Source organism: Nasonia vitripennis (genome assembly GCF_009193385.2).
Source record: "Nasonia vitripennis strain AsymCx chromosome 2 unlocalized genomic scaffold, Nvit_psr_1.1 chr2_random0010, whole genome shotgun sequence".
NCBI classification, from domain to species: Eukaryota; Metazoa; Arthropoda; class Insecta; order Hymenoptera; family Pteromalidae; genus Nasonia; species Nasonia vitripennis.
Window position 1 is genome coordinate 2,312,422 of NW_022279617.1, and position 25,840 is coordinate 2,338,261.

The 25,840-nt window shown below is 49.8% G+C and overlaps 1 protein-coding gene across 2 annotated transcripts in view; it reads right to left on the bottom strand.

Annotated features, from left to right (window-relative positions):
- The window catches only part of LOC100120246 (carbonic anhydrase-related protein 10), a 113,423-nt gene that overhangs the window by 55,929 nt on the left and 31,654 nt on the right, over window positions 1-25,840 (bottom strand). The gene's annotated exons all lie outside the window — the stretch shown is intronic.

Consider the following 25,840-nt stretch of genomic DNA (forward strand, 5'->3'; position numbering starts at 1 on the left):
CGCGAGCGTTGTGTCGCGCAGCTCGGCGCATAAAGGAGACATTCATAATTTAGTCGAGAATATGCTGTGCCGCCGTCGTCGAGTCGTCGTCGTCGTCGTCGGGAGCGAGGGAAGAAGCCAGAAACTGCCGGGTCAATGGTGGGGCTGTAGTCGCCGCGAGTGAATAGCGAAGTAGTCCTGACATTCACTCGCGCGTAGCAATTTTCCGCGAATTTTGCAGCCGCAGGCACACGGCACACACACACACACAGAAACAACTACGACTGCCGCGGCTACACCGCGAATGCGCCGCGAGATACGCTTTCGTGCAACACGCACCGGTCCATTTTTTCGCGCGTGTTGCGGCCTGCAGATGCGCGCACACGAGATCTGCTTACTTTGGCGCAGACTCTTGATCGTTATGCGCGAATTTAAAGTTATCTCAATGCTGTTTTCCAGAAACTTTTAAAGTCGCGGCTCAAGTTTATTCGGTTTTCTCTGACAATGGGCATCGGCAAAGTTTGCGTCTATACTTTTTTATGTTAATATATTATATGAGCCATCCAGCGGGGATCATGTTTGTTTGCCAAAAATATCGAGCGACCTCTAGGACAACATCGAATAGCCATCCATCGTCGTGGTTCGTCCACAAACTCTTAAACCAAAGTTTACTGCCGCGAAGCCGCACAGGCGGCAGTTAGAGTCACCGCACAGTAGCGGGCCAACTTCGGCACGCCGTGTCACAACAACGCTGTACGCGCAGAGCCGCGGCGCGAGGAGTAGGAGCTAAAGGTGAAAGGTCGCGAGGCGTCAAATCCCAAAAGCCGGCGACAATGGGGCCATCGTATATATACATCGCGGCCGCATCGATCAATCGGTCTCTCTCTCTCTCTCTCTCTCTCTCTCTCTCTCTCTCTCTCACTCGCTCTCGCATGCGCACATACGTAGCTGCTGCGGCTCTCCTTGCGCTGTATCGACTCCGAGCGTCTCCATCGATCAATTGATTCCGGCGGGGCGCCGCACGATGCACCCCCATTGTGGCCTCGGCGCGTCTTCGGCCGGGCTCTCCAGCTAATGCGGCTGATGATATGCGTGCCAAGGTTGAAGCTGTGCTGAATTGTGATTTCGCGGGATCGTTTGTTTTCGACTTTCGACTTGTTGCTACGGCGGCTTTCATCGCCGGCGCTGGATACTCGATAGCGCATCGATGCAGTGCTCTTTGAACTCCGCTCGACGAATTAATTACATGCGAGCTAAAGTTATAATAACTTTTCTCGTCGAAACGCAGTATTTACATGCTGCATAATAATTCATTTCGTTGTTATTAATAATTCGCGCATCGGACGTATATAAATGCTATTTAATTAACAGCCTCTCGTTATAAAATTAACTGGCGGTTCTCTGCAATCGATTTAACGGCATAATATGCCGGACGGCAATAAAATAAAATATAAGTATATTAATCTTATAATTAGCAGTGTCAATATGTTTCACCGCAATCCAATTATGATTCATCGATTGAACACTCGGATTATCTCTTCTGCTGCTATCATGCGAAAATACGCGCTGGGATCGTATTAAATTTCCAGCGAGACTTCCGATCGATCATGCTTCACCATTAATATAGGTGGTGAACAACTCCCGATTCGCTATCTCCGTTCTCGAGGAGCCGTCTGCACATCCGCTGCGTCTATAACGATGAGTATTACACACAATAACAATAACAATTATTTCCATTATACCGCCGGTCCCAGCACTGACCTCCAACTCCACTTGGACTAATTGCTCGAAATTGCCGAACTTTTTTCTCCCGACGAGAATCTGCTGGCTGTCGGACCGCGTTCGGTCACGCTCGGCGTCGTCTCAGACAGCCAGCCTATTTCCCTGGAGCTGCTGCTGCTAGCTGCTGCTGGTCCTTCGAAAGATGCACAGCGACTGTTCGAGTTCACCGGCGGCAACCGCCGTGTCGCGGCTTAAAAATTTATGCGAGTTCGCGCGAGAAACACGGCGCGGCGCGACGTGCCGTGACCAATCTGACGCGCGCGGGTGTCGCGCGGACCTGAGGCTTCGCCAATAGCGTGTGTGTGACGTGTTCCGCTCGTTGCGTTGTACTTTGTTTCGAGCCCGCTCTCTGCGTTCCAGACGGAAGGCCATTAAATTTGGATACGCGACTCGAGAGTCAGGACTTTATTCGAGCCTAATCTTATTTCTCTGGAAATTTCGTTTATTCCCATAGTTTTACAACACTGTTTCCGAGTAATCTATATAGTTGCATGCACACATTTTTCTTATTCTGTAAATCGATACCAATTGTGTAGAACAGCGCGTGCGGAATATTAATTAATTTTATTATTCATGTTTCCAGAAGCACCGACGCGCGGTTGTGCTCGCAAAAGATACAGGTTTCACACGAAAGTATAGCTTTCATTCAGCGCAACAATAACCGATAAATCAATCTTTGCCTAAAATAATAAACGGAGCACGGAGATTCGTTTCGCAGATTAAATCGATCAAATTGAATAACGCACGGTTCAATCTCGCTGCCGAGAGCGAATCGCCAGCAGACGCAGGATTGCCTAATAAACGTTTCACCATAATTAACACGACGGCCCCAGCATTTTTACTTCGCGGCAGGTAGAAAGCGAAAGAGCGCCGCCGGCAAAAACTCGGCTCCGCTAACTTTGGAGAATCCTCGTCGTCGCATGCACGAGGGAGACGGTCGAGCGGGCTCGCGTGAGACTGTCCTGTATTTTTAAAGGTTCGTTGCATGAGAGCCGCTCGTTTGATTAGAATGCTTTAATTAAACAGAGAGCGCGCACGCGTAACCGGCCGTTATAACGTTACACACACACACACACACACGGCCGCGCTGAATTTCCCTCTCGCAGCTCGCTCTCTTTGCGCGAGGAACGAGCCCGTGTTTTCTATGAATTTAATTGCTAAAGTACACCCGTATTGAGTAATTGCTCGCCGCGGTATTTATATACGAAGGGGGGGAGCCCCCCGACTTAGCCGATTCATTAATCATTTGATTAGACCGCCGCACTCGTGTCTATACGTATACTATAAATGTGCAGGCGCGGACCAGCGGCCATATCAGAAAACCGCGGATAGCCGCGCTTTGAAATGTTAATGGCTTTAAAAGGGATACGTTGTAGCGCGCGGTCAATGCGGAATAAAAGTACGTATACAGGCGCGAGTGATTCGGATTGTTAAACGGCTTATACGCGAGAACCGTCATCGCCAACAGCTAATGCACCGGCTCGTTTTTTACTGTAGGCCGGGGGAATAAGCTTCCGTAATTCTGCAAGTCCTTGACTGGATGGGTCTGGAACTAACGCTCTCGGCTCTTTTTGTGTGCGGAGCGTAATTAAAATCTCGAATTCTCTGTGGCAACTTTGCTTTGTAAATTGAGCCAACTTTGCCCACTCCTAGGTGAAAAGTATTAATTACGAACTTTCTTAGCTGTAACGAGGTTGTTGTCGAGCTCGTTCTTTTGCGATTCCTCGCGATGCTTTGATGCTCGGATCGTTGCGAAGGCAGCAGAGCCTTTTTCCACGGTACATGTGCACGCGGGAGAAGATCGAAATATCTCTACTTTGCCTGCACGAGACGCGAGACTAAAGTCGTGTATAATTTTCGTTGTTTCGACTTTCGAGATGCGAAACTGTGTCATCAGCGATATCACTCGCATTTCTGACCGAGGCGGCCGGCTGATATGCATCCCGTTATTTTCCGCAAGTCTCGAGGCATTATATCCGTGACCGAGTTTTTAATGCAGCCAGGTTATACGCATTGTAATTTGGTCATCCAATCAAGTGTATAGGTACGCAGTATTGCGGGAATCGGCGCATTTCCGGAATTGCAATGACGCAGACGCCAATGCCAAACACGGCATATCATTAGCAATAGCGTCACGAAAGCCCGAGCGCGAAGGAGAAAGAAGGAGAAATACGTCCCAATGCACAGTGGGACTCCACGCCCAGAGCCGCATGCCAGCGAAACCCCGTAATTCATTGAGAATTCTTTTTCTCAGTAGTCCGCAGCTGCAACGCAAACGCAAAGCTTCTCTCCTTCTCTCTTTGCCCCCGCGCCTTTTCACGGGGGAATTGCAAGCCTCGGGCTGCATTATCACGCTGCGCGTATTACCGTTCCTTATCTCATCTTCGGCTACCGCGGGCCTCAGTCTTCCGTCGTCCACATTGATTACAGTCGAAGAGTAATGACCGGCTGGAATGAGCGTAATTGCGGCGCTCGTCGGAAATGGAAAGGATCGAAATTGCTGCGACGACGACTATATATGACGTGTATATGCTCGCACAGACACACACACACACACACACCGCATAGACGTCGCAGGGCAGGGCGCATAATGGAGTACGACCCGCGCGTAGCCTAACCGCAGCGCGCGCATAATGCTCCGTGAGAGACTTCCGGTAATCGCGTTGCTCTGTGTTCGGCTCCTACGAGTACCACGATGACGACGACGACGACGACGACGGCTGACCTGTTTTTGAGCTGCGCTACTACTTACGCTAAGTAATCGCAGCGCAGCTGGTCTTGGAATTTCAAGAGAGAACTGAGTGTCTCTGGCGCGGCAAATTCGCAGCGAGACGATCGGAAGAGGGTGGTATACATACGTGTACGCGCGGCTGAGCCTCGTTTCGCATGCTGATTCGGTAATGAAACCTGTCATCAGATGGCGATAGCCCGATAGGCTTGTCAATGCGCGGATAGCTCGCGTATATTGTGATCATCAGCGGAGTCTGATGAAATTCTATACTCGATGTGCCGCGGATAATTGGCTCAACTGAGTGGCGGCGGTCGATGTTTTGCATAAAGAACTCGACGAATTTCGCTTTGACTGAAGAACTGGCACGACGCAATTCTCCCGCCCATGCAAGCGCCGAACCTCCTGCACTTTCGGCCACACATATATGTATGTGTAATGTGTATGCATGGAACTCGGCGAATTCTTGCATCGTATAATTCGTCAGCTCCCCAGTGATCGCTTACAAACCGTCATCGCGTCGGATATACACTCGCATGCGCGCGGGCGAGTATTCATTATTCCCACTGAGGCTGCAAGGCGAGTGCAGTTCGCGTGGGTCAGCGCGTGTCGTTAAGCGTATTCATGTATGCGCAGTTCCGCTCTCGCGGGGTCTGGCGAGCGAAAAAAGACTTTGAACGCTTGTTAGGGGAAAACAGCGGAGAATCAAAGCTTCGCGCGAACTCGTCTTCACGCGAGCGAAACTTTTGTCTCGCTGCGCCCAGAGGAATAATTATTCAATCAGCTTTCTTCCTTCCACCAGCTCTTTTCGCCGAAACGAAGGTTCAGCATTTGCACGATCGCCGCGTGTGATATTTGATATTTCGAAGAGAAACTAGTCGCCGATATAATGAACCGATGGCCCCGCAGGCGTCCCGGGCCTGGAATTCGAATCTCGCCCCTTCCGGTCGTGATAAATGTTTTCCCAACCGGTAATTTTTCTTCAAATCCGTCGGCGAACTGCAGAAAAAGTTTAATTGCCCCTTTAATGGTGAAACTTTATTGCGCGAGGCCGAGCGAGCAAGCGACGGCGACGAGCGTCCCTGGATGCTTGCGATTTTCTAAGTCAATTAACTCCGGGGACGAATTATATTCATAATTATGCGCTCCTCTCGTGCGCGGGGACCGCGCTATTGCGTACGAATTGATGGCAAAAGTTACGTCAGGCCGCTTTTATTCATTGCTATTATTTTTAATTCTTCTTTCTTATTTTCGCAAGCACAACGCTCGCTGCAACCGCTAGAACAAACAGTTTCTAGGAATATAAACACCAGCGAGCTTCCAAGTAGTGCAGCGTGTTTTCCCAAGATAACCGCGAGCATTTCAATATTAAATTCGTTTTTTCTCCTTCCGCTTATTTTCCTTCCGTAGAAATATGGTTACTCGTATATACATAAAATTTTCCCTCCCTTCGCCCCCTCTCGCCGCCTCTCCGCGATTCACGCAGTCGCGCACAGACTGTATGAATATTTTCGTATGAGAGACTTAAATAATTCATGCCGCCGCTGCGCTCGGGGCCGCGATGAGACGTGGACGCGAATGACTTTTGATCGCTCGATATCGAAAGGCCGTTACAAGTGGAAACTGTCGAAGCCGCCGGTACTTTCGAGAGGGCTACAATTGGACTAATAACGTGTGACGTGCGTCGCGTTAAACGATTGTAAAGCATCGCGCGAAAATTGAAAGGTAAGCGGTTCGGACTGATGGAGAACGTGTTTGCGCGGCTAATTCAACGAACGCTTAATTTGATGAAATTTGAATTGCCACGGCCAGAGTGCATCACATTCGCACGCGTGACCGGCACATCGCGCGCCACCAAACGAAAAGAAGAGAAAACGGTATAATAGAGGGGGAGGTCTGAACTAGCCGAGCGAGATGCGCGGGCGCACGAGACAATGAGGGAATAAGAAAAGACTTGCTCCTCGGGTCTCGTCGCGAGACGAGTGGCCAAATGTAATTTAAAGAAGGAACCAACTTCATTCCTTGCCAGTAGCAGCTCACTCGCCCCACTTCGCCCCCTCCGTTCGTCGAGCTCCTCGCTCGGCTTGACGCGCGCGCGAGCGCGGCCAACGACCAGAGAAGGAGGCGAAAAGTTCCGGGCCGGTTTACAATTCAGCCCGCATAGAACCAACCGAGGGAGAGAAAGAGCGCGTGTATGTATGGGCGAGCGGCTGAGCGGCGAGAGAAAGCTCCCTTATACTTTCTGCCCAGGCTCCTCGTCATCTAACTCGCTTTTTCCTCCAGTTCTTATTTGACTTTGCCGATTTAGAAGTGCAGTGCGCGTTGCCCGCCTTTACAACGATCTGCGAAAATTACACTCGGCGGCGGCGAGCCCGGTGTGGGGAGAGAAAAGCTTTCGGCGGGTATCATGAGCTTTCTCTCGGCGGTATATGTTCAGCTGCTGCCTTTGTCAGCGGCGCCTCTCTTTGCTATCCGACGCAACGTCGATTTGCACTACTAAATTTCCCCATCGATCAACCTTTCACTCGTCTGACAGTTTATTTACAGACTTTTCGGCTGCGCGCTTTGGCCGCATATATATAGCTGCGGTATTATACCTCAGAGCTGCGGCTGTAGCTTCGGTCACACATGGGACTAGCGATTGTAATGAGACCGCGAAAGCCTTTCGTCGTCATATTTTCCGGGACAGAGGCGAATAATTGATGCAGCGCTTGATTTTCATTGCGGAGAAAAGGGCGTAAAAAGGTTTAGCGCTCGTATAACGTCGCGGAATACTTAATTCGCCGCGGTCATCCGCGGGGCTTTCAAATATTCAACCAATGCGAACTAGAATGGCTGCGAGATGGGTGTGGACGCGTGTCTGCATATTGGTCAAAATTTCGCCCTCTTGAGCTCTAGTCAGACGGACGTTCTCTTTTTCTCTCCCTCTCATCTGCGTTCTTTGATCTTCTCGCGGCGCTTCGTGCCCCGATCTCGCTTCCTTTAAGCGGCTGAGCGCCGGAGCTCTGAAATATTGCAGGCGCGCAAAGCATCGACGCTTTCGAATGTTTTTTCGCATACCTCTTCCCGTGAAAGGTGCTACTGTACACGGTTTTCCCAACCGATGCCATAGCTGGCGGACCGGGATCGGTCTATGAACACTCTACTTCTTCGTTTACTTCATATTATGCATGCAGAGTGACAACGCTAATGCTGCTTCAAAATATCTGATGGAGACACAACCCGGCTGTCGTTCACACTTTCAGCTTGACAAGCGCTGGCTTAATCTCGCGACAAAAGTAGGAAAGTAGGAAGTCGTTATATAGTTTTCAATTTGATATCCACGTGATCATTATGGAAACCCACTGTGCGCAGGTTTTCGATTAACCAGCAGCCTTTTCATTACAGGATGTTGGTAAAGGAACTCGCATTTTTTATGCAAGTGAGAAGCGCATCTGCGCCACCCTCGAGCAGCTACAGCTACTCGAGTGCAGCCTCGTCGCGCGCGCAGAAGCCGGAAAACTTATTCCCACTTGGATGCTCCGGCGTTGCTTCTCTCTCTCTCTCTCTCTCTCTCTCTCTCTCTCTCTCTCTCTCTCTCTCTCTCTCTCTCTCTCTCTCTCTCTCTCTCTCTCTCTCTCTCTCTTGTCTCTCGATCTTCGTCGTTTTCCGCAACTTGGCGAAAGCCCCTCACACTCGGCAGTTGTTTCTTATTTACCCCATTTCCTCTTTTGTTTACTCGAGGGCCTTCGAGGCGCCGGCTCGATTCGCGCCGAGGAAAAGAGGGAGACGACAGAAAGGACGAGCGACGACGACGAGAGCTAGAGAGAGAGAGAGAGAGAGAGAGGTAGAATGAGAAATTTCGTCCTTTTCGTAATCGCGCGCGCGCACCTCGTCCTCTTGCGCTTCCTGGATTTTTCCTCCGTATTCTTTTATTGCAAGCCCTGCTTTAAATCGAACACTGCTTTCATTGTACTATTTTCTCAAAGAGTGATTTTGTGGACACTCAATGTACAAGCTTTCACTGCATACTCGTATTTGCCCTCGAATTACTAGATGTAATGAAAAGCCAGGCATGGAATTGAAAAATTCGCAATATCTTTCTCCTTAGCTACAACGGAGCTACTTTTTCATGTAATTCATAAACTGTACGAGTGAGCAAATGGAAATAAGCTCTACATCGCCATCTCTCTCTCTCTCTCTCTCTCTCTCTCTCTCTCTCTCTCTCTCTCTCTCTCTCTCTCTCTCTCTCTCTCTTCAGTCTTTATGTTAACGACCTACAGAGTATACTTGACGGTAGTACAATTAAACATCTTTTTTACGCGGACGACCTTCAGATTTATCTACATGCCAGCAAAGATAATTTTCAGGAAGGCGTGGCTCGATTGGCTGAAGCGGCGCGGCTAGTTTCTGACTGGGCGGGGAGCTCCGATCTGCGACTCAACTCCGGCAAAACTAAGTCTATTTTTTTTTTTTTTTTGGTTCCACGAAAAATGTTAATGATATTAAGTCGTGGAAACTGCCTGGGGTTCCGTTGCCGGACGGAGTGATCGTCCCTTTCAATGAAGCTGTCGTGAGTCTTGGTGTTATATTAGACTGTAAACTTACTTGGAAACCGCAAATGGATGCCATTACGAAAAAAGTCAACAAAGTCCTGTATAGCTTGCGGTTTATCAGAGGCTGCACCACTGAGACTCTCCGCAGACTTGTCGAGACACTCATACAACCACACTTGGACTACTGTACTGAGACCATCCTGGAAGCGTCTAACGAACAACGAATACGGTTACAGAGACTAAGCAATTCTTTTGTGAGATTCATCTTCGGGGTTAGAAGGGATGAACATATTAGTCCCTACCGGTGGCGTCTAGAATGACTACGCACCGATTCCAGAAGGCTCTACTTTGAGGCCATTTTATTATAAAAGGTGATTCGAATCGGTGAACCTGGGTACTTGGCTTCATTTTTAGTTAAATACAAGCCGAGACCCTCCGGCAGAGGAGTTCCTCTGGAACTAAGCATACCTACTGTGAACACCGAGACCGGGGCTAGAGCCTTCCAGGTCCAGGGTGCTCGTTTCTGGAACTTTCTCCCTTCTACCCTGCGAAACCTACCATCCCTCGCCTCCTTCAAGGAGGCACTGCGGCGACATCTGCTAGCCATCGAATCGTGATGACTCTAAGCCCTCGGGCGCTGCGTTTTTAATCTAGTCTGACTCGACCTATAGGCCGTAATAATTTTTCAGTATTATGTACTCTGATACTAAAGGTGCAATACAGATAGGTCTATGACCAAACCTCACGTGTACAGCGTCAAGTTAGAAAGGTTTATTGTGATAATGTATACTGTGATATTTAACAGGACTAAATGTGATTTACCTTCTAAAATGCTGTAATTATATTTTTATATTCTCTCTTTGTTAGTTTGTATGAGACACAGTCTTATGTGATCTCAACGAATTGTATTGTTTTTGCTTTGGGCAAAATAAAGATCTCTCTCTCTCTCTCTCTCTCTCTCTCTCTCTCTCTCTCTCTCTCTCTCTCTCTCTCTCTCGCTCTGTGACACCTGGACGTAAGCGTCACCCGTGGTTTACCGCGGCTCTTCGTGACCTTTTAACTGAAAGGAATAGACTCTACAGGCGCTTTCGATCTATACTTATATAGAATCGCAAGGGACGACGCTCATAGACAGGTCGAGGAGGCCAGGCTGAATTACTATTATTCACGCTTGTCTACTCTGACCGACGTTGCAGAGATATGGAGAGAGCTTGAAAATCTTGGTATTACTACCACTAAATCTTCTCCACCTGCTCGGTTCTCTCCAGATGCTCTCAACAAACACTTTAGTTCCATCTCAAATGATCCTCAAGCTCCATCTGTTGAGGAATATCTACGAACCCTTGAGAGTCTAGACCTCCCTGAACATTTCATCTTCAGGGCTATCACAGAGTCGGACGTGTTGGCTGCAGTATCACATTTCAATACCCAGGCCAGGGGAAGCGATGGCATCCCACAGGTTGTAATCTCCAAAGCATTGCCAATACTCGCTCCTTTACTTTGTCAAATTTTCAACCTGTCTTTGAGCGAGGCGCGCTTTTCTTCCGCCTTGAAGTCATCGCTCGTAAGAGCATTAAACAAGATCAACTCTCCAACATCTGTAACAGACTACCGTCCGATCTCTCTACTTTGTTTCCTATCCAAGGCGCTGGAGTGGCTGGTGCACAATCAAATCTCTGAATACCTTGAAACAAGACTTTATCTTGACAACTTCCAAACTGGTTTTCGCACTGGCCACAGCACGCAGTCCGGCTTAATTAAGCTGATGATGTCAGGCTTGGGATAGACAGGAAGAAGGTCCCTCTTCTACTTCTATTTGATTTTAGCAAGGCGTTTGATACGGTGTGTCACGTCAGGCTACTCGGAAAGCTATCCTCCTTCGGCTTCTCCAAGCAGGTTATCCTCTGGCTTGCATCTTACCTCTCGGAAAGAGAACAGGCCGTCATTGGTGACAGCAATGAGATCTCTACCTTTCTACCACTAAACACTGGTGTCCCACAGGGGTCAGTTTTAGGCCCCTTGTTGTTCTCGTTGTACATCAATGATATTGGTTTTTGCCTAGATTCAGATGTGTCCCATCTAATCTACGCGGATGACCTGCAGATCTACAGCCAATGCTACCTCGAGGAGCTTGACTCCTGTTCTGTCAGGATGAGCGCTAACGCCGAGAGGATAATGGGCTGGGCTGCGCTGAATAGACTTAAACTAAATGTGACTAAAACTAAGGCTGTCGTCCTGGGTTCCCCCTACTATATAAACGCTCTACCTTCTACTGCTAACACCTATATAAATATAGGGGGAGCCCAGGTCAACTTTGAATCATCGGTGCGCAACCTGGAGCTGGTGCTTGACTCCAAACTTACTTGGAAAGAGCACGTTACACAAATTTGTAAACGTGCTCACTCTTTAATGTACCGTCTCTATTTTTTTTCGGAAAAGCACTAGCCTTAGATTGCGCCAACATTTAGTGCAAGCACTCCTATTTCCCCTCATTGACTATTGCTCACTTGCTTACTGCGACCTGACTCAGGAACTTGACTTAAAACTGCAGAGGCTTGTCAATACGGGGATCCGTTATATCTACGGTGTGAGGAGGGACGAGCACATCTCCCCTTACAGGCGTGAGCTGCAATGGCTTAACACCGCCGGACGTAGGAAGTACTTCATGGCCTGTTTTCTAAGAAAAATGTTCAACACCTCAATACCTACTTATCTATTAGCCTATTTTGATTTCCACGTCGCGCTCAGGCCTGTGAGGGGTGAGGTGACTCCACTGGACATCCCGTTCTTCAAGACGGAGACGCAGAAGAATTCATTTTTCATCAGCGCCTCCTACCTCTGAAATAGCCTTCCATCGCATCTTCGCAACACACTATCCATATCACACTTTAAACAAGCAGCTAAAAATTACTTCTTCAATCTGGAAAACACATAAACATCACACAAACATACACACATTCTCATTCATCTCATTTCACTTCATTCCATTTCACACTCTTCACACGCACTAGCACCCTTACACAATACACCCTTACACAAAATTTTTATTCTTTTTATAATATACTATAATTGTATATGTACAACACAATGTACAACAATAAAAAACAATTAAATCTCAATCTAAAAAATCTCTATCTCTCATAGCGAGCTCATCAAAAACTGGAAATCCAATAAAAAGGAACAAGGAAAAAGGCTGAATTAAAAGCCGAGAGCCGCGCGCCGACCGATAGAGGTTCGATGCTGTTTACGGGCGCGCGCACTTCCTGCATTTGAAAAGTTTCAGCCACGTCCGAGGCTTTTTACGAGGAGAGCGGGCGAGAGCGAGTGCGGCAACGGACAGGAGAGTAGCCGCGAGGAGGATAATAATCGCGAGCCGGAATAAAGTCATTACACAACTGCGAGGCCGCGCGCGCACCCACGTCGACGAGTTCTCAAAGCTTTTCTCGCTTCGCGCATCCGCGAATCCATCGATAGGATTGTTCGACTTTTCATGTGCGAGCGAGAGGAAAAAAAGGTTACGGAGTTTTGCAACTAATTACGTGTAAAGCCTTTTTACAAGGTTGCATTCGTATTCCGTTGAATAATTCTGCTTCTTCACGTTTTTTATGGATAGAAATCGCGAGATCAACGCGTGGTATAGGTACAGTAGAGCGGAGTATGCATCAGCCACAATCGATCGTTCGGCCAAGCTGGTCTTTCTCGTCCCATCAGGAATCACGGCGACTAAGTGCATCCGTCGAGCAGGAGCGAGTCGCGCGCGCCGCGAGATCTTGATCGAGGCTAAGAGGTAACGCGCTTAGAGGCGATAAGCCGATAAGCAATCAACGAAAGCAGACATCGGGGAGCGGAAGGTCGTCATTGGCCTCGCGGGCACGTGCATGTGCGTATAGCTGTGTATACAGCTAATGCGCGTCGGCGGTGTCGGCGGGGGCGGTGCTCTTTCAGAAAAGCGGCAGCATCGGAGCGTCGAACTCGGCTGCTCTGGCTCTCTCCTATCCCTGGACTAAGCCGATTCGAGAACTCGTCCGAATTTCACGCATTTTCCCTTAATTCCGCGTCCCTTGACGCATTTAGCCGATCAGCCAACTGCACACTCCCGAAACCCACTTTTCCACCAGTAGCGGACCAACCGACCCGAGAGTACTCGGACTTTTAATTGGATTACAATCCCATTTTCGAGCGAACGTGCACCACGCACGGATTTCCCCCCGCAGCCAACCAAACCCCCTTCCCTCTTCTCGTTCTAGCTCCGCCTGTCCGGACTCCTTTGCACTGTGTCCTTGCGACTCGTTTATTTTTTCGCCTTTTTTGTTTCTGTTCGCGGCACCTACACAGCGCGTACAAGGTCGGAGAAAGCGACGCAAGCACGTGCGCTCACCTAATTACACACGACGCTGATGAGCATCGAAAACGAAAGCGCGAGGCTCCGATTTTCTATGGACGATGCAGGTAATTCTGGAACTTTGCTTACGTGATTTGCTGTAGCTGCATGATTTTAAAAAAGTTGTCGAACAAATATATCTAAACACGTGTAGCAGCTTTTTACCTTCGCGGGTCTGCCCCATACAAGCGGTCGAAAGAATATCGTTAGCGCGTCGGGTGAATATTGTGATTGTTTTTAATTTTCCCGGAGCGCTAGCTCGCTCGTCGTTATTGGAGCTGCCGGCGGATATATGGAGGCAATAGCAGGTAGGCGGCGTGACTTTCGCTGATGTGTGCGCATAAATAACGCGCACTCAAATTTTTACTCTCGCCGCTGGAGCTTTTTTATTGCGCGTCTCTCTCTCTCTCTCTCTCTCTCTCTCTCTCTCTCTCTCTCTCTCTCTCTCTCTCTTGCGCGCGCGCGCGCGTTTATTGGCCATCTGCATAATCTTAATTATTCAAATTGCGTGCCAGTGCGCGCGCGCGCGAGTCGTCCCGTCGTCGATGCGCTCCTGCGGCTGCGGCTGCTGATGGCGTTTTATCATATATGAATTTATGCAACTTTCCGTTCGTTTGTCTGTGCGCGCGCGCTCTATACCTAATTTAACGTATCTTTGCATAAATTTCGAAATTAGATCAATTTTCCGATTCAATCATGTCGCGCCTGATTATTTCGGCGGGAATCACGTTAGGGGTGCGCGATGCGGGTAAATGCGCGAAATAACCATAAGTACCCGCCGCTAATATTCGAATTTAACGACTCGCTCTAGCGAGCGCACGAGGCTTACGCATTTACATTTCAATGCAGCGAACAGACTCCGCCGCCGGGAATAAATCTGGCTCTGCAGCCGACGAATAAGGAGCTTATAGTCGTGAGCGGCATAAACATCGAAACGAATAAACGGCTCTCTGCTTGTTTACGCGTACTTCGCGAAAGCGCGCGCGCGAGTCAGACTTTAATTACCCCGAAATTAAGCATCGTCATCGCCGTGATGCTCTACCGGCGAACTATACCCGCGCGCGGTCGTTCGCCGTCCCTCTGCGCGGCTGACGAGCAAAGTCTCGAGGCGGGTAATCGGCTTGCGAAGGGCGTCCACGCGGCGCATGCAGTAAGTCTCGGAGCGACTCGGCGAGGAAAAAAGCCCGAGACAAGGCAAAAAGCTCGCATGGCGAATGAGCTGTTACACACTGCGCCGCGGGAGACGCGGATTTACGCAAGGCTACAAATTCTTTCCGGCTTATACAGCCAGCGGGAGTGAGAGAGCTAGGAGAATCTCGAATTATTTTCGCTCGTTACGCGCCCGGGCTGCTGCACGCTCCGTTCGTTCTTCCTTTTTTTTCAACAAGCCACCGCGGTGGAGTTTTCTAATAGCAGTTACTTTTGCTTATTCCGCGAAGTGGGAGCCGCGAAAATCCGAGCGTGGAATTGAGTCTGGCCGGCAATCTCGCGATGCACCTTTCGGTGTGTGTGTGTGTATGTGTATATGTGTGCTCGCGCGCTTGTTTGTTTGACTCCATTGTTTTCCGCGTGCCGGGCTTTTATGAAAATGAGGCATTGCGCGTGTCCGCGCGCTAACAGCTTTATTGCGCGCAGCGGGAAAGAGCGTTTTTGCATTATACCGCGTGCCGCTGGTTCTATATTTTAAATCAAAGTAAAATGGAGAAAAAAGGCTCTGCCGCAACAAATTGCGGGAAGAGGAATTATTGCAAAGTGGTTTTCGCACTCGCGCACTTTTTATCGGCTGATGAGCTATACGGCAGGCGTACATTGCCGCGCGCGCTATAATGCCGTCCCCTCTTGCGGGAAGCACGCTGCTTTACCGGGAAACATACGCGCGGGCGGAATGTAATTCACGTCAAACGGCGCCGGCCGAGTGATTGGCTAAAGATACGCAGCCCGCGCTTATTCCGGGACTCGGAAAGATTCGCCGGGGAATTTAGGGACGCGCGGATTGAGGACGAGACCGCGCTGGAAGTCAATTTGTCTTGTTCGAGCCTGCGCGGGACGTGCGTGGAATAGAAACTCTGGGCAAATTGACCGAGTCTCCCGCACTTCTCTCTCTCTCTCTCTCTCTCTCTCTCTCTCTCTCTCTCTCTCTCTCTCTCTCTCTATCTCTCTCTCTCTCTCTCTCCCTCTCTCTTATACATTCGGCGAATTCGTATGCCCCACTGCGGTCGGGAAAGTGTGACTAAAGATTACGGACTCGTTTATTTCTCTCCCCGCGTCGACGAACTTTCCGGGAATCGTGCGGAGCGCGCCGAGAGGGCGTATCGGAGTAAACACGCGCCGATTCCTTTATTAAATACACAGTCGGGCAGAGTCTTTCGATGATTTATTCCAGCGAACGCCCGCTGTTTGCGCTGAGATTAAATTTTTTTTCAGCAGAACAGTGCTTATCGTCGAACCGAACATAAGGACGCCGACGACATAAATCGAATTCTCAGCGTCGCGAGCACATTTTTCCCGCAGCCGCAGAGATTACGCAATCAGGCCGCGTAGTAATATCGCTAAAAACCCCTTAGCGCGTAAAATACCTCACGGAATTTTCAGATCCCCCGAGCCGTGTAGCTACCGAGAGCGGCATCCCAGCCCTTCCTAATGCCATTACGGAGCCGCGCGTAACGCTATTAAAGCGCACGTCCCGCGCGCGCGCGCGCTAAGTAACGACGAAGCTCTCGAGGCCGCGCGCGCGGCCATCCCTCAGCGGAGCGCACTGGCCTGTGCCCCGTCGCCGCCACCGCGATTCCAGTCTGGGAAATGCTTGTGAAATCATATCAGCGAAAGAATCAACAAGTTGACGCTCGTCATACGTATGAACGAAAACGCTGTGTAATAGCTGCGGACGAGTGCGCGGCATTGTGTGCATTATACGCGCTGCATGTGTATAAACGCGAAAACGTGTCGGCATCGCAGCTCTGGCTCCGATAATTTGATAATATTCCCAGACGGCGCTGCTGCTGGCGCGCGAGTTAAAATGCGCCCGGACACGTGAGGCCGGGGCTAATGAAACTCGGCTGCTCTGCCGTGCTCGACGTGTGTATGTGTACGTAATGCCCCCATACTGCACCCTCGGCGAGCTCGAGTTTAGTGTGTGTACATGTACGGCGGCGTCGGGCGGGCTGCCTTGCCGTATCGCACGAAAAGTCGCGAATTTTTTCTTTGATTATAGAGCAGAATTTCCTTGGAAAATAATTGATGAAAGAACTGCTAGAAAGAAAGATAGTCAGCAAGTAATCACTTTTACCGGGATCCGTAGAAAAATCCTGATCCAGTTGAAATTCGCGTTTGACAGTTGGCAGTAATTGTTTCGAGCTCACATCTCTTTGACGTCGTCGATGTATGAAAGAATCAACAAGTAGTTGTACGTGATTCGGCATAACGAAATTAAAAGTAGACGTATATCGTGTCAGGGATTGTCAAGTGGCTTGCCTTCTACATTTCTTTTACCTGACAATTTGTCGATAATACTGTTCTACGCTAGCGACTCTTTAAAACAAAAGTCGTCTTCTCGTTGTCTTTTTAGGAAGACACGCTTCACTTGGAGTTCGTTCACTGTATACGCGATTTACGTTCTGATGCAATTTACCAAGTTTTATTGGGTCACATCGAGCCGAATTTCGCGTGAAGCACGAGGAATATTTTTCTTATCAAACTAATTGTTTTCACGGACATTTTTCTGCTCGTCGTTTCCACTGCTCAAATTATCATTGCAGTCCCTTACCTACCGATCACTCGCCGTATAACCCCGAACTCGGCTGCACTTTACGATTAAAACCATCAGAAATTTGTGGCCGGAACGTGGTTTTCATAGGCCGGATAAATGAAAGTTTGATAGGCGGCGTAAAAAAAATGTTTAAAGCTAATAATGTTATGCGATGGTTACACTGTTACAGGCCGTGCCAGAGCGATTTTTACTGGTCGAGATTTAGGGCCTCATAGACATCCCGCCGGCATTCTATTCGCTGCTTAAATATAACGTCGCGCATTTATTTTCGCTAATTTATGCGAGGTTTAACAATGAAAAGCCTCTCGTCCGAATCGATAGTCCGGCGAAAATGGCGAACCCGCGAGTATCGAACTATTGATGTTAGTAATTCATACAAGTGCCTTACTTTAGCGTGAATGAATCAGCGCCGACCGATCGAGAATCTCGGTAAAATCTTCCTGAATTCATCGCGTTGCGAACGCTTTAGCCCCGCGAGGAGCGAAATCCCGATTGAAAACAGTATCAATTTCTCCAGAGGAACTAAAAGCCCGTGGACAAGGCGCGGCAAAACTCCAAAACAAAGGCTCTCGCAGTCCCCGTATAGAAATTAAACTAATACAACAATCCCCGGGACTGTCCTGAATGGAGAAAAGCTTTTAGGGGAGAGCTGGCGGGCATTTTTTCATTCGCCGCCAGCTAACTGGCAGCACTTTGTGGCGCTCATGCGGGCACCGCCACCTTTTTACTCTTCTCTCTGCAGCTGAGAGACTCTTCTTCTTCTCCACCCCTCTTCCCTCTCAGTCAACAGCGCCGGGCTTTTTTCATCCCCCGGCTTGAGTCGCCCTAATGTCGTCACTCATTGTCTCCACTTTTCTCTCTCTCTCTCTCTCTCTCTCTCTCTCTCTCTCTCTCTCTCTCTCACTCACTCTTATGCTCCGCCGAGAGTATTTGAACTTTTTGACGAGGCCCCAGCCCTCCGTCTCTCTCTTTATCTCGGCACTTGAGAGCGTAAAGCGAGTCGCGGTTTGAAAAGCGCAGCGCTTAGAGTGCGTTAACAATGCACACAGAATTTGCTCACTGCCACCGTGGCCGTCGCCGCCGAGGTTGCGGCAACAAAGACACTGTGACGAGGGCTTAGTTTATTGCCGCGCGGACGCGACGTGCAGGTGAAGTAGATGCACGCGCGCAGAGATGTGACTGTGCTGGTACTGCCGCCCCGCCGCTGCGATTGTTCCGACTTCTGTAAAGGGGGCCGCGCGTGGCGGGAGAAAAAAGCGGGCACTTGTAGCGAGCAGTTTTTGCACTTGATAAAGAGGACTCGCTCGCGCTGCTACTGTTGCAAAGTGCTCCTGCTCCGGATTGAATTAATGTTCTTTCGCCGTAGTAATTCACCGGGATGATGCTGAAAGCTCGGGAGAGAGATGCGGAGAACTGCTGCGCACACTTTTGCTGATTGTCTTTTCAAAATCGCGAATGCACCGCTCCATTTGCACGGATTCTCATTTTTACTCGACGTCTATTTGAAGACTCTCGGATCTGATGTCGCAGGAATAATTCATAAGTATTGGTCCACGAACATGACATGTAAATTAATCCTGAGGTATATACATATACAGGAGAATCAATTATTTGCTCACAAACTCAGAGTCGCTACTATGCTTCTTCGAAACAGAATACCTAGTTTATTATTTCTGCAAGCATAGAACACGCGCTCTAGATTCTTGGAGGAATACTATTAATACTTCCAGCGAGCTGGAGAGTGAGTACTGATATAGGTTAAATCAATTACAAACGGGGCGAAACATTATCAATTAACTGCTCTCCCACCGAAAAGCATCCCATCAGTCCGCATAAATCGAGCGCACGAAGGAGCCCCAGAGCGCCGTCTGAAAAATCCCTCGCCTTCTCCGAGCTCTCTCGCTCCACTCTCCTCTCTGCCTCTCTTCCCCATCCCGAGGGGATTCAGGCAAAAATCCAGTCGGACGAGCCAGAGCAAGCCGGCGCGCCGCGGCGACGCCACATCCATCCTCCCCGACTCTCTCCTCTCTCTCTCTCTCTCTCTCTCTCTCTCTCTCTCTCTCTCTCTCTCTCTCTCTCACACGCTCTGACCGGGCTAACTTCGTTCGGCTTGCCGATGATTCGATTTGCCGCGGAAGCGCGAGCGGCGACACATTCCGGCGCCGCCGCCATACGTAATCCACTTTACCGATATAGATGCGCGCGCTGGTATTACATATAAACCGTCCGGCCGTTAGCTGCAAGACATCGCGACTCGCCGCCGAGCAGCTATACGCCGAGCTTTATGCGCCTGTAAAGTTGCGGCGCGACAATGTGAAGAAGGGGCTACTGCTGCTGCCGCTACTATCCGATACCGCGTCGAGTGAGCTTGATTTTACGGCCGCGCGCGACGGCCCGTCGAGGTTAATCGCGCCCCCCGATCCTGAATGCACGCGCCTCGTGCCGCCCGGGCATTTGCGGCTCTTGATGTTACGAGCTTATAATGCGCCCCCCACCCCCCCCCCGTTTCACGAAGCTTGCAAGCTCCCAGCGAAGTGAGCCGGGAGCTCGAGAGAGCCGCTGCCTGAGAATTTGAGAAAAATGCGCCGGGAGCAAGAGCCTTACCGGGATGCGGAGCTGCCGTGTAAGCTCCGTTACTTTTTCAACCTTCGTTTCGTGGAGGCTTCTTGGGAACCTGATTTATGTGATTTCATCAGGGAGAGTGTACTTCTCTACTACGCGAATGCGATTCGAAAAATAGTGATTTGACTGCTGGAAACGCGCGGCGCTCTGAATGAGAAACACACTGCATCGATTAATTCATCGACAAGTAGTGGAAGGAGCTCAATTTGGACGATGCGCGTTGGTGTCGCTGACGTTCGTCGATGAGTGCATCGCGTCACTCTCGGGTAAATTTAACAAAAAGCATAGGATTCTCAGTGGATACCGCGCGCGTGCAAACGCAGAGAAGAAAAGCCGCGAGAAGCCCGGGCTTCTATCTCTTCCGCGACAATTAGGACGAGCATATTAATTTCCCTCCAGCGAGCTTCCATCTGCTACTGCAGCGGCGCGTCCCGCCGACCGCAAGCAGCGGCGTTAGTCCCGCTGCAGGTGCTTATTTCTCCGAGGAATTCACGTGCGCCGACTGTCACATCCACTGCACATACTTCCGCCGACGTCTTTCGTCGGCGCCTACTCGCTCCCCCCCCCCCCTGCAACTGCACAGCGCCGCTTGTCTCGGGGCTTTAATCGAATAACAAATGGCGAGTCGCGCGCACGTGCGTACGCGCTCCTGCGCTTTATCTCCATGAAGATATTTCAGCGGCTGCGCTCTATCTTTCTGCATGTTTGCCCCCCTGCACAGCGGTGAGTGGCCGCTGTTATCATTTTGCGTTTCTGGCTTGGTCGCGCCTCGAGCCAGCTATTTGCATCGTTTATACGAGCAGAGTGGAAAAATTTACTTCCGACCGGACGGCTATTTTTCCCCCTCGGGCGAGGCTCCATTACAAAGTATGATTTCGCAGCGCGCGATTTCGTTTGAAGTTTATTCGGAAAAGCGCTGCTTCGCCCGCGGAATCAAAACAGTCGAGATGGGCTTGTTGGATCCGTAAACCCGTAAGTGGTCAAGGTCGCGCTAGCGTCAGACGCCGAGCGCTCTTTCACCCTTTTCCCAACAGCACCTCGCGAGTACGCCAACTTCCCTGCACATGCACACAATCTCCAGTCGGCCGGAATTCCCGTTGAATGCTGCGAGTTCAAGTCCCGCTATACGTACAGCGCGGGAGCAGTCTCTCAGCCGCGGAGTCGAGTTAAGTGGGTCGCTCTGGCATAGAGAGAGAGAGAGAGAGAGAGAGAGAGAGAGAGAGAGAGAGAGAGAGAGAGAGAGAGAGAGAGAGAGAGAGCGTTTGCCGAATTACGCGATAAGACTAATCTAAGGGCTCTCGAAGCAGGCGGGATTATTCGCGCTCCTGTAGCCTCCCCCGCAGAACTTTCGAACCGCGAGAGCGCCGATTGTATTGTGTGTTCTAAACACGGCGGCAGCCGCGGGCCAGAGTCGCTGGAGGAGCCCTGTTTCGCTAGCTGCGGCGCGAGCGAGCGCGCACGACAAAGAGATGAGCATTATCGGACGGAGGAGCAGGCGCTTCGTTGAGCGCGAATTGATGCGGCATGCTGCTCTTATACTTTCGAGCCAATACACCGAGTGGCAATGCTAGCTGGAAACTCTCGACGAGAGTTGACGATCAGTGTGCGCGTTATATCGAGTGTTTGCTAACATCAAGATCGTAATATGCACGATACAATGGCGCTCAACGCGCTTTCAGACGCAATTGTGATATGCCCGAACGTGATACCATAGGATATATTATAATATGTTAACAGTTCGGGTTATCCCTGCTGTCAAACGCTTGTGATTGTGTTCTATTGCCAGAGTATTGCATTATGTTGATACCATATAGCATGTGCGTCAATGTTGTATCGGTTTGTGGAATGCATTGTGTGTGTGCAGATCGCACTCTACGCAAAGCACTTTACATTTTCGAATCCAGCTCATCCTATTTCACAAAATGATAGGTATGATGCAGCCGTTCTCAGTGGTCTGCGTGTCGCTCGCAGAGGTTTCGAATTACCCGCGCAGTGCCTAAACAATGCGGATCATTGTTATTACAAACCACGCGAATCCAAAAATTCCACGCCTGCCCATTAGACTGCAGGCTGTATCGCGTTTCGTTCGCGGGCGCGGTGCTAAAAATGTGCAGAAGCGTTTTCTGTGTCGTCGGGACTGCAGCGACGAGAGCCCGAACTGCGAAAAGGGACCGCACTGCGCGGGCTGCTGCTACTCGGCGAAAAATGTAATTCCTTTGCCGAAAGAGCGAGAGGGTGAGAAAGGCGAGGGGGCTGTGGCAGCCAAGCCACCGCCGTCGGCAAATTCCTCCGGGCACGCTGCCATGCAAATATAGCGCGAGCGCCTCGAAAAATGCATAAGCCGCCGCTTCTCTTTCTCTCTCTCTCTCTCTCTCTCTCTCTCTCTCTCTCTCTCTCTCTCTCTCTCTCTCTCTCCGCTCTCCTTGGCATTTTTTCGACTCTCCCTCGTACTTTCAGCCAAAGTATCCAAGAAGGGTGCATAACGGGAACAGAAGCGGAGAGAGAGAGGGAGTTAGTTCCTACCCGGTATATCTCGGCCGATAAATTCTTCGCGTGGATTCTCCGAAGGCGGCGGTCGCTGAATTTACGGGCTTGCTACCAACACACAGGAAGCGATGATAATAATGGCTGCGAGGCTTTGTGGAGGAGGAGCGGCGGCGGAAGAGACGACGAAAGTTCGCCCGAGTATATGATAGCGCAGGTATAATGAAGAGCCAGCAGGTATGAGTACCCGAGTCCGGGAATTGAGTATTTTTGTTAGCCGAAGCGAATCATCGAAGAATCATGAGAAAGAATTCAATCAGCGAAATGCAGCCTTCAGGCGCCTATGCACTATATAACCTTGGCAAAAACCGTCGGAGCAGCGGCTTTCTAAATTAATTACGCACCGCATGGAATTCGAAACGCCGAGGCGTCGTGATTGATTACACGAGGCGGCGTTGCGCCAAATGAAAATCTTTCATTAACTCGCCTCCGATCCCCAGCCCTCGCAAGAATCATCGACGCGTTATTTTTTGGATTACACACCTTTGTCGGTCCCAAATTCAAAGAACATTGTACGCGGGCGAAAGTTTGCAACGATCGGTATATGTCGGCGCGCATTGAGAGAAGAGAGGCCGCCGGGGAGAGCGGGAGAGCGAAAAAAGTATCGGGAAGGGCTGCAGTAGCCGAGAGTGAAAAGGAGAGGGAGGAAGATTCGCCAAGTTATTCATAGCTCAGCCCCGAGACCGAGCCAAGGAAGGAAGGAACTTTAGCGGTTGCCGAGTTGAATGACTCGCGAGCTCCATTTAGCGGGGGACGCGAATTTTTTAAAAGCGTTTAATCAATCGCGAATACAAGGCTCGGGAGACTTCTGGAAGAGCCGCGCGCTCTGGAAACTTTCGAGTGAAATACGGGGCGAGAAGCGCGCGCCTTAACCGAAGCGGCTGTATCAGCTCAGCGAGGAAAAATTCAAATTCCCAAAGTTGGCGAACACACGCGACAGGCGTCGCCGAAATCCGCCGCGAGACTTTCGAGTTGGTCCGAAACAGCGTGAAAAGTAAGGCAATCCAGGCCGGAAATCGAGTCACCTCGGGGAAATCCCGCGCGACATGAAGAAAAACACGCATAAGCGCAAACAGCTGCAAGAGCCCCTCGCGGTGGCGTTCGAGCTGACTTAGCTGCGCGCTCGCGCGGGCGAATTTCCATAATATCCTTCTCGCGCTCGCGAAAGACTTCATTTCCCAAACAGTCTTGATTATGGCGGCGAGAGAGCTGCAGTCTCGCGGCGTGTGTGTTTCGTTTAACTTGGCGCTGGCTCTGCCTCTCTCTCTCTCTCTCTCTCTCTCTCTCTCTCTCTCTCTCTCTCTCGACTCGCCGAAATTCCACGGGGAGACAAAAGTTGCCGCGCCGCGCGCGCGCGCATAAAAGATAAGAATTGATCCGGCGCCGCTGGTGTAGTAGTGTATTTTTCGCGAAATCGAAAAGTTCGCGGAGTGACACCGCCGCCGCCGCTGCCGGAAAGTCGAGGAGAGATCCGCGGGGAATACATTTTTGTCGCATTACCTCGACGCTGCGCTGCTGCTGCTACTGCTGCTGCTGCTGCCCCGAGGACTTGAATTTTCCTTCCGAGCAAAATTGAGTAAATAGCGTTACGTGTATTTTAGCGAGGAAAAGGGATAATGCGGGGGCTCCGTCGAGAGGCTCGCGATGTTCGAACGCCAGGCGCGGGCGTATTATTTTGTTTAGCGCAAAGTACTTGCGACAGGATGGATGAAGACGTCGGCTGCGTATTTTCAAATTTCCGCCGCGATCAAGCCCGCGACACTTTGACTCTGGATTTTCGCGCTCGCGAGGTATTCTTTTTTTGCATCATCGGTTAACGAGTTGGTACTTTTTATTGGGTCAAACTCGACTTATCTCTCGAACTTATTTATTATGCACATTCAATTACTCAAGTCCATCATAGATTCAATCAGTTAAGCCGAGCTCATTTATTTAATTAGAAATAATGAGATGCGCGTTATTTGTAAGAGAGCAAATTTCGTCGATATTTTCGAAGTAGTGAAATGTGAAAAATTCGGCGCTAATCTATGCGTATACCATATATAGGTATACAGCAGTGGAATTTCGCTCAGCGTCGTTGAAATATTTATATACGAAAATTTTAGCGCTGCTGGTTAAAGTAGGCGAAGAGCAAGTAGTTCAAGAACTTAATTTTTTGCGTGAATTACATCGACAGAATCGACAGAATCGACAGAATCTCCTGCATATTTGAACAAGCTATAGCTTTTGAGATAATTATGTCGAATCAATGGCCGGATGACAGGATTGAATCATGCGCGATTAACGAAAATCGATGTACATAATTGGAAAAATGCATCAGAAAGACACGTTTCGAAAATAGAAGAGCTGCAGACGATGAATTAACCGATGGCAAAGAGAAAGCCGCGATAAATCTAACCCAATTATAATTGTATACAGGGCAGCAACTTTTTATTTTACCGAAGCACTCTAGCGAATAACGAGCAACGCATACACATCACGCCGCCGCGTCGCGGTGTGTTTCCGAGGTATCCAAGGATAATTTTAGGCGATTCGCACAAGCTCCCGCTATACACAGCAAGCTCGGAGGGGTGTAAGGGATAGAATGTCAGCTGGATGCTGCACTCTCGCCCCGAGAAGTACGGCGAGAGAACGGAGGACAGTGCGGGGTGCCGGGAGCGAGCTGAGCCATCGACTGATGCTGGTATGTAGGAGGGATGGGATTAGTCGACCGCAGACTAAATTGGGTTTCTGCACAGTCGCCTACTGCAAATACTTCCCAGCGACAGATACAATGCTACAAGGCTTAGAGGGGAGAGATAGACTGAAAGGCTGATGCTGATCAAACTCGTCGCTATACTTTGACTGTAGCTGTGCACGAATCTCCGGGGGGAGCAGGAGGAATAAACGCCACGAACTGCTGCGCGAAAGAAAGGGCGATAGCGCACTACTTTGACTTTCAAAGAAATATGCTGCCCGACTGAAGTTTTGACAGCTTTTTTCCCGTTCCCACTGCTCCCTTTATTTCTCTTCTCTTAATTGAAGCCGCGGATGATCTACGTTAAATATTCCGTACATTGTACACGCTGCGCCGCTTTTTAATAAAGAATCTTCGAGCCTCCAGTGTATTTTTAACGAGCATAGAAGGACGTTCAATTCGTTCTTATAATACGCTTTTCGACAAACTCGAAAAAAAATCGGCGCACAGTTAATAAAGACGGACGAGTACATTTCGCGAATGAAAATTCATCGATTCGAGCTGTGCAGGGGAAAAATGAGCCGCGAGTGTCTCCGGTACGCGCCTATAGTTGGCATCGAGAAAAGAAGGCGAGGCGCTCCGAACTCGAGATAAAAACGGGAAGAACGAGAAGCGCAGAGATTGCGAAGACTGCACTTAACTCCAATTGCACGAGCTGCTTTTGGCCCCCGCATACGCCACGGAACTTTGAATTAATTGAGTCGGAGCAGCCTTTTCGCTTATCACGCAGTAGCATAAGTCATCAGAAGTATTTTTGCGGTAAATA